We start from the raw sequence: 10,000 nt of genomic DNA on the forward strand, positions 1-10,000 counted from the left end.
GATGAAGCTGAATCTGAGAGAAGACAAAGAACACAAGCATTTATCAAAATCTTATCGAAAATAATTAAATATAAAAAATAGTGAAGTAAACCATTAAAAGAGGGTCCACAGTGACATGGAAAGAGGAGACGAGTCAAACAACATCAGCACCTTCTACTTTACGATGTGTCCACCATTTGTTGTTGAGATCCAGAATCAAAGATGAAGAAGAAGGATCCTCAGACTCATCAGGAGTCGCTGAAGTTAGAGATGTTCCTTCGTGGAAGGCTTTAAGAATATATCGATCCAGTCTCACATGTGAGACCACTTAATGTTTTCACACAGAAACATGACAGTGGACCTGTTTGTCTTGGGAGACCCTTCCAGGGGCAATAAGCCCCAGACAACATAGCTCCTAGAATCATTCGAGTACTCAAACCCCTCCACCACAATAAGGTGGCGTTTCAAGGAGGGGGTGACGGGTCAGACTAAGAGCAGTTCCAGAGCCCCCAGTGATGATGAAAACAATGAGGAAGACTACGTCGCCTGGACTGGCGTTACCGGGGCCCCACCCTGGAGCCAGGCCTGGGGTTGGGGCTCATAGGCGAGCGCCTGGTGGCCTTACCCTCCAGCAGGCCCATCAACCGCAGGAGGGATCAGAAGGGGCCGATGCGGTGGGATTTGGATGGCACTTGTGGGCAGGGGCCCCAACGGCCCAATCCTTGGACTCTGAATCTGGTAATGGGGACATGGAATGTCACCTTGCTGGGGGGGAAGGAGCCCGAGCTAGTGCGGGAGGTTGAGCGGTACTGGCTAGAGATAGTTGGGCTCACCTCCACGCACAGTCTGGGTTCTGGAACCCAACTCCTCGAGAGAGGCTGGACTCTCTTCTACTCTGGAGAGATGGCGGGCTGGTGTGAGCCTGCTTATAGCCCCCCACCTTAGCCGCCATGTGTTGTTTTCGAGAGGGTCGTAGCCCTATGCCTTCGGGTCGGGGACAGGTGCCTCACAGTTGTTTCAGCCTACAGACAGCAGCAGTGTAGAGTACCTGCCCTTTTTGGAGTCTGTGGAAGGGGCGCTGGAAAGTGCTCCGACTGGGGACTCCATTGTTCTACTAGGGGACTTCAACGCTCACATGGGCAGCGACAGTGATACCTGGAGGGGCGTGATTGGGAGGAATAGCCTTCCCGATCTGAACCTGAGTGGTGTTCTGTTTTTGGACTTCTGTGCTAGTCACAGTTTGTCCATAACGAACATCATGTTCAAGCATAAAGGTGTCCATCAGTGCACGTGGCAACAGGACACCCTAGACCGGAGGTCAGAGATAGACTTTGTGGTTGTGTCATCTGACCTTTGGCCGTATGTCTTGAACACTCGGGTGAAGAGAGGGGCTGAGCTGTCAACTGATCACCACCTGGTGGTGAGTTGGGTCTGCTGGCAGAGGAGAAAGCTGGACAGACTTGGCAGACCCAAACGGGTAGTGAGGGTCTGTTGGGAACGTCCAGCGGAACCCTCTGTCAGAGGGGTTTTCAACTCGAACCTCCGGGAGAGCTTTGACCAGATCCCGAGGGAGGTTGGAGACATTGAATTCAAATGGACCATGTTCTCCACCTCCATTGTTGATGCAGCTGTTCGGAGCTGTGGACGTAAGGTCTTGGGTGCCTGTCGTGGCGGCAATCCCCAAACCTGGTGGTGGACACCGGAAGTAAGGGATGCTGTCAAGCTGAAGAAGGAGTCCTATTGAGCTTGGTTAGTTCGTGGGACTCCTGAGGCAGCTGACGGGTACCGGCAGGCCAAGTGTGCCGCTTCCTGGGCGGTTGTGGAGGCAAAAACTTGGGTATGGGAAAAGTTTGGGGAGGCCATGGAGGAGGATTACTGGTCGGCCTCAAAGAGATTCTGGCATTTTGGTGCCTCAGAAGGGGGAAGCAGTACCCTGCCAACACTGTTTACAGTGGAGGTGGGGAGCTGTTGACTGTGACTGAGGATATTGTCTGGCGGTGGAAAGAATACTTTGAGGATCTCTTTAATCCCATTGTCAAACCTTCCGTAGAGGAAGCAGGGGCTGGGGACCTGGGGGCTGGCTCATCCATCACTCAGGCTGAAGTCACCGAGGTAGTTCGGAAGCTCCTCGGTGGCAAGGCACCGGGAGTGGATGAGATCCGCCCTGAGCACCTCAAGTCTCTGGATGTTGTAGGGCTGTCTTGGCTGACACGCCTCTGCAACATCGCCTGGCAGTTGGGGACAGTGCCCCTGGACTGGCAGACCATGGTGGTGGAGCCTCTTTTCAAGAAGGGGGACCGAAAGGTTGTGCTCCAACTACAGGGGGATCACACTCCTTAGCCTCCCTGGTAAAGTCTATTCCAGGGTACTGGAGAGGAGGATTTGGCCAATAGTCGAACCACAGATTCAGGAGGAACAATGCGGTTTTCGTCCTGGTCATGGAACGCTGGACCAGCTCTACACCCTCCGCAGAGTGCTTGAGGGTTCGTGGGGGTTTGCCCAACCAGTCCACATATGTTTTGTGGACTTGGAGAAGGCATTCGACTGTGTCGCTCGTGGCATTCTGTGAGAGGTGCTCCGGGAGTATGGAGTCTGGGTCCCTCTACTACGGGCCGTCCGGTCTCTGTATGACCAGAGCAGGAGCTTGGTTCCCATTGCTGGCAGTAAGTCAGACCTGTTCCCTGTGCATATTGGACTCCGGCAGGGCTGCCCTTTGCACTGGTTCTGTTCATTAATTTTATGGACAGAATTTCTGGACGCAGCCAAGGGCCGGAGGGAGTCTGGTTTGGGGACCACAGGATCTCCTCTCCTTAGATTGACAGGTGGAACGATACAGCGGCAGCAATAATGCAGACGTTGTAGCGGTCTGTCGTGGTAAGGAAGGGGCTGAGCCGAAAGGCAGCTCAGAGTAGAGCCGCTGCTCCTCCATGTCGAGAGGAACCAACAGAGGTGGCTCGGGCATCTACATTGGATGCCTCCTGGATGCCTTCCTGGGAGGGTGTTCTGAGCATGCCCCACTGGGAAGAAGCCCTGGGGAAGACCCAGGACACGCTGGAGGGACTGTGTCGCTTGGCTGGCCTGGGAATGCCTCAGGGTCCCCCTGTAAGAGCTGGAGGAAGTGTCTGGAGAGAGGGAAGTCTGGGCTTCCCTGCTTAGACTGCTGCCCCTGCGACCTGGCCCCAGATAAGTGGAAGAAGATGGGTGGATGGATGGAACTCGATAGTGGATGCAAGACAATTGAAAACAAAGTCAGCATCTCACAATCTTAAAGCCCTTATTGTGAAACTAATCTTTTGCCCTGTGGACCAGTGGAGCTGTTACACATTTTGATGTGGACTGGGTTACTTGTCATATAATGATGGTAATTTTGACGGTTTTGTACTGAGGCCCGAATCACCGATGAAAATTAAATCACATGAAAACTAAGAAAACTTCACTGTTAGACAGACACGTGCCAAAACATCAACACAAAGTCAGATCAGATCAAACCCCATCAGAGCAGATCAGATCCGATCCACTTTACATAACATGCACCTTTAAATGTACCTTTAATGACAGAAATTACCTCAAGCAGCAGTTATGAACCCCATAACTTTGACACATTTTCCTCAGTAAGGTAACCTCACCTGTGGTCCAATCAAACATGGCATCTTCCACCATCAGCACACCTGTATCCTCTAAAAAACAGCACCGCGCTATGAGTCTTTCAGACTGTAGAGAGAACATCAGACATGCCAACACCTGTAAGATGAGTATAAAAACTGATCTGAGTTCATTAGACACTGATGTAGCCATCTTTTCCCAACATGCTGTATTACTGCAGTGGATGTGTGTGAAGTTATTACTGTGGTTTATTGGGATTTACTGTGTTTTACAGTATTTTATTTATCAGTATAATATTTCAGTTCTTATGAAGCGTGTTACTGAGTGTCTTCTTTACCATGTGGAGTCTGCAGTCAGTGACAGAGTCCTCATCACAAGTAACATCAGGGAGTCACTTCTCTTCACTTGGCAGTGTCTTGATTTCAGGCTGCTAACGGCTGACGGGGCGCTGTGGCAGACACAGTGTGGCGCAGACCTTCAGGATGAAGAGGAGTCCGGCAGTGATGAAGAGTTGAGCACGAATGAAGAACAGGTGTGGTGGAGGATGAAGGAGGCAGCTGCAAGACGTTTTGTGAGGTGTGTATTTAGTGTTTCTTTGTGTCTCTGAGGTGAAGAACAGCGTCCTGGGGTCCTGGTCCTGGTTCCTCCAGGTCTCAGGAGGACAAGACTGTAACTATTGATTCTTTTCATTCTGATTCTGTTCTCCATTGATCAATTAATCAGAACCAGAATCAATGAGCAGAATCAGAACTGGAGTCAGAACTGAAAGAGTGATGCTGAACGTGGAGCTGGGAAATAAATCGATGAGTAGTATCACAAATACTCTAAAAGTACTGTTTCCTCCAGTCAGAGCACAGAGGCTTTTTGTTTCACAGGTTTGAACCCAGCTGGTGTCCCTGGGTGACGCTGTTATATGAGTGTCAGTTCATTGTTGCTGCAGCAGCGCCACCTGCTGCCCACACCCACACATTACAACCACAATCACTGGTTCACTGGCACATGATGCACACGGGAGGGAGGAAGAGCTAATGTTTGTGTTTTTAATAGCGATCTTAGTATCAGTACTCTAAAAGTGGTGGTAGTCAAAATGTTACTGCAGTAAAAGTACAGAAGTATTTATAAGTAAAGTACAGAGAGTGAAAGTAGTCATTCTGCAGATGTAAGCAGTATTTCAACGCAGTGGCTGATTCAGGAACATGCAGCGCAGTGAAAAGTCCAGTACTTCCAATGTACTGCAGTACCTGTGGGCTGTGAAGTATCAAAGCAGTATCGTGTAGTAAAAGTACAGGGACATTAGCAGTAGTCATAGTAACAGTAGTATTCTCTCTCCTCCACACAGGAGCGCGCGTTGCGTCGTGCGTAATCCGTGTCCGCACTGCTGTGCGCGGCGCTGCGCTCCGTCATGGAGCCGCACTCGGCCGGTCTGTGTTCCCAAAGATCCACCTGACAGAGTCCTCCCTTACAAACCGGATCTGTTCAGCGTCCTGCTTCCTGCCATAAATCTGCGCCTCACAAACGAACCAACCACCGGGGGGCAGTTTGACCCGCCCGGGCCGCGCCAGCAGAGCGGCTGCTCGGCTCTGTGGGCTCCGGCGGGGGAGACGAACACCGATCCGCCGACGCTTGGCATCGACGTTTTCATCGTTGAAGCTGTCAGCGGTTCCGCTCGCTGGCTTTCTCTGGGCTGTGTACTGTGTGTGTATTTCTATGTGAAAGTACGAGTACTGATTAGTATCCGAGGGAGCAGCCCGTTGAAAAGTGTGTCTGAAAACTCTTTAATATACCAGCAGGCAGGCAGGAGAGATATCAGGCAATACAAGAAAGTACCAAAGGTTACGAAGTCCAGACTGATACTACAGACACACCTTAGTACTACTACAGTACAGAGCTCAGTATGTGGAGTATACATTAAAGTGCCACAAAGTACCACTGAGTGTTTATGAGTGAAACACACCTTCAGAAAGACCACAGTGATCGCAAAGAATACAGGAAGTATTAATCAGGTTACTGGGAGTACTACTACAGCAGTACTACAGCAGTACTGTATCAGAGGCAGTGTGGTCTCCTGTGGACACTCAGAGATAATCTGATAATTGAGCTCAGAGGATTTTCTGACTGGAGATGAGAAGCACCGTGGAGAGGAGAGAGGAGGAGGAGGAGACGAGCTGCAGGAGGAGGAGGAGGAGGCCGCTGAGACTCCACATGCCTGTAAGTGACTGTCTGTCTGCCTGTCTGTCTGTCTGCCTGCCTGTCTACCTGTGAGTGACTGTCTGTCTGCCTGCCTGTCTGCCTGCCTGTCTACCTGTGAGTGACTGTCTGTCTGCCTGCCTGTCTACCTGTGAGTGACTGTCTGTCTGCCTGCCTGTCTGCCTGTGAGTGACTGTCTGTCTGCCTGCCTGTCTACCTGTGAGTGACTGTCTGTCTGCCTGCCTGTCTGTCTGTGTGTCGATGTGGGCTCAGGGATCATTCCACTGTTTTTATCACCAAAACTCCAAATTCAAAAAGCAGCTGCAGCCGCTGATTCTGGTTCAGAATGAAAGCAGTGAGCAGCTTTCAGGGTTGGCAGCGGCGAGCAGAGTAAAGACGGAGACCAATCACACGCTGCTTCATCACCACAGAGCTGCAGCATTTCAATAATTACACACCCAGAGGTCCTCAATTTGTCTCCTCTGCATCAGATTTGAATGGAAGTAAGTGTGAATGTTCAGGAGTGTGGCGGAGAGAAATGACAGCGAGGGCAAGGTGTAGCAGAAGCAGCCAGAGCCGGACTTTATTCGCTGAGCTCAGCACATACAGATGTTCACAGCCAAGTCCTGTCTTATCTTGTCTACATTAGTTCACATGCCAGAAACATTTTTCATATTCCCTAACTGGTGCTGGCTAATGTGGTAGGTTATCATGACCGAAGTCTTCCTGTCGTCTATCGGAGGTCTGAACATTCACAGGATTGAACAGCAGGTTGTTCTCTGTGCTCCATTCTGTAAGACTGTTGAGTTCCTCTCGATGTGAATTCTCATCTTTGGTTGAAATGCGGCCGATGATGGTGGTGTCGTTCTCTCCATGTCAGGCTGTGGACGGTCCTCTGGAGGTCCACCTGACAGCTGACTCTGTAGTCTCCTTGTCTTCTGTGTTGTGTACAGGTACAAACAGGTAGTATTAATACATGGAGAGGTTAGTGAAAGTAGTAGAAAGGTGAAGTGTATCGGGTGTGGCTCAGCAGATCAGCAGCCCGAAGAAGAAATGCTGAATGACAGATTGCATTAGGCTACAGGGGGCAGTGGCTGGACAGGAAGTGATGTCATGACTTCAGCTCTCTGTGAGGGGGGGCTAATAGGTGCACCTGCTGTGTGAGAAAAGTGAGACAGGATCTTTAAAACCTTCGAGTCAGCATCGTTTCATCTGATTGTCACCAACCACCTCAGTGATGACAGGGTGGGAGCAATGAGGGCAAACACACACACACACACACACACACACACACACACACACACACGCACACACACACACACACACTCTGGCGGTCATGGGAAGTGCTCTCCTGTGTGTTCTCTGGTGAAAAAGCAGCAGATGTGATGGTCAGCAGCTCGTGTTGTTGTTGGATGTTAATTAGTCCTTCCAGGAATTTGTGATTTTGTGATTGTGAGAATTTACACAAATTTATTCTCTGCAATATTTGAAATACTGTCAAAGTTTTACTGCAAAAAATGGTGAAGTGGAAGAATCAGCAGCAGGTATCTGCCTCAAAACATATATTCAGATTCACTTTATGTTTAGATTTCACTGTAGACCTTCTTCTTCAGAAGCCTGAAAAACCGTTCACACCTGGTTTATAATACTGCCACAAAGTCAGTTCACACCTGGTTAGTTACACTGTGACACGGTCAGTTCACCCCTGGTTAGTTACTCTGTGACACAGTCAGTTCACCCCTGGTTAGTTACTCTGTGACACAGTCAGTTCACACCTGGTTAGTTACTCTGTGACACGGTCAGTTCACCCCTGGTTAGTAACACTGTGACATGGTCAGTTCAGACCTGGTTAGTTAAACTGTGACACGGTCAGTTCACACCTGGTTAGTTACACTGTGACACAGTCAGTTCACACCTGGTAAGTAACACTGTGACTTGTTTAGTTCACACCTGGTTAGTTACTCTGTGACATGGTCAGTTCACACCTAGTTAGTTACACTGTGACACAGTCAGTTCACACCTGGTTAGTTAAACTGTGACACAGTCAGTTCACACCTGGTTAGTAACACTGTGACTTGTTTAGTTCACACCTGGTTAGTTACTCTGTGACATGGTCAGTTCACACCTAGTTAGTTACACTGTGACCCCGTCCGTTCACACCTGAAATCTATGAAATGAACTGTTGTTTCTTTAAGAGCCAAAGATGAACAAAAGTCAAGCATCGGTGTCAACAAACAAGCTTCCTGTGGCTACGATGAAACAGGACTTGAAGCTTTATTTTCCAGGTCCTCCCACTTCCAGGAAAATGGATGTCATTTTTGGTATTTAAGTGTTTGTTCCTTGGACATTTCCTGGAGAGGGCTTTGTCATTTTGATAGAGTTGTTGGTAACTACCTGCTTATTATATTTCATTTTACAGTTTACATAGTTTAGTTTACAGAGAAATGAATGGAAATATTAATTCAGCATGTGGTGAAATCTTCTCTTTCCCTCTGACTGTTCAGGTTAATTCCACTCTTATGTCTTTGTGCTCGATATGAAGCTACAGCCAGCAGCTGTATGCTAAGCTTAGCTTAGCATACAAACTGGAAACAAGCAGAAACAGTTAGTCTGGCTCGACAGCAAAACCCATTGACCGGCTCCTCTACAGCTCCTGATAAACGTGTTATATCGTATTTGTTTACTTTGATTAGAGGAATTAAAAAATGACTACTTACTGGAACCTTTTCTTCCTGGAGTCCGTTGATGAACACTGCAGCCTGTAGGGGGCAGCAGCAAAACTTTAGGCTGGTCCCTCCAGCTGTTATCAGCTCATTATAAATCACCGAACAGTAAACTGTCGGTCTCTCAGGTCAGAGTTCACAGTCTGAGCGATAACACGTCTTTCATCCTCAGCTCTCATGAATCATTAATCCTGATTTTATTAATGACCCACTTAAGACTTTATTGTCCCCTGAAAAGAAGTGTGCTTCTGAGGATTAACACAAAACATGTTGTAAAAATGTAAGAGAGGGTAAAACAACAGAGATCGGCATCACAAAGCAAAGCAGAACGCTGCTGTTGTTCAGCCGTCTGTAAAAATTGAGCGTATAACGTTTTTTACACACACAGAGGAACACGATCATGTGATATGAAAAACTAGCTGTTCAGTATCGAAGCGTCGTGTGAAGGTGAATGATCCTTTAAGGAGGTCTTTTGTTAACTCCTGTTCATTAAATCATATCAGTGCACGTCTAGAAACCTGAGCTCGTGGGTAAATGCAGCTCCTGTCCGTCACTGGGGCAGTTAACTGCAAACACACAGTAAGATGTCACCTGCAAACACACACCTTTATATCTGCTTCATAGATTTAATCCTGTTTTAGTCGGAGGCCTCCATGTTTTGTCATCTGCTTCCTGTTCATCCATCAAATGACTGGATGTGGTTTTCCTCTGAGGAGCAGCTGACTGTTTCATGTAGTTCACAGTGATGAGGCTGAAACATGAAGCTCGGTGATGAACTGCATTCATTTAATCACAAACTTCATTCTGATAGAAGAATCCACTTTTTATCTTTGGTTTGTGTTCGGTGATGCTGTCACGTACGGGAGGGGCTCATCCCCGGAAACATGACTGCGATACGCCTGTATGCTAAAGAAGTCTGAGCAGACAGTCTCTGATCTAATCTGTCACTTTAACGTCATATTAACAAAACCACAACAGACACCTGAGCTGCTTCACCTTCACAAACCACCAGAAACTGCTGCTATCAGCCCTCCAACTGACCTGAGAGCAGTGTGTGTGTGTGTCTCAGAGGATTAGATCAAACTGAAGACGGGTGTGTTTGTGTTTCTACTGGAATCTGTTTTAATCTGTCTGTTCTCCAGCAGATAGTCTGATCCCTGCAGAACAGAGCTGATAACAGGTTGGTGGTCTGGTCTTGGTATTTTGAGTTTCAGTCTGCAGACATTCAGCTGCTCAGTGTCGGCCCAAGTCTTCGTGATGTGTGAAAATCTGAACCTGACCTGAAGCTCCGGTCACGTATGTTCACGCTCACACACGAAGGCAGGCATCTTCACTGCGCCCGTGTCTACGTAAGTGGGTCATGGAAAGCTGATCTCAGACCCCCTCAGGAAGCATTTTTGTGATGACAGTATGCTTCATGGTGACCTCACTGGAGGTCAGAGGTCGCTGTGAGGATTGGTTGGTCTGTAACTGTAGAAACTGGGTCATCAAGGTATTTAGCTCCTGTT

The sequence above is a fragment of the Chelmon rostratus genome, chromosome 20 (assembly GCF_017976325.1).
Source record: "Chelmon rostratus isolate fCheRos1 chromosome 20, fCheRos1.pri, whole genome shotgun sequence".
Classification (NCBI taxonomy): domain Eukaryota; kingdom Metazoa; phylum Chordata; class Actinopteri; order Chaetodontiformes; family Chaetodontidae; genus Chelmon; species Chelmon rostratus.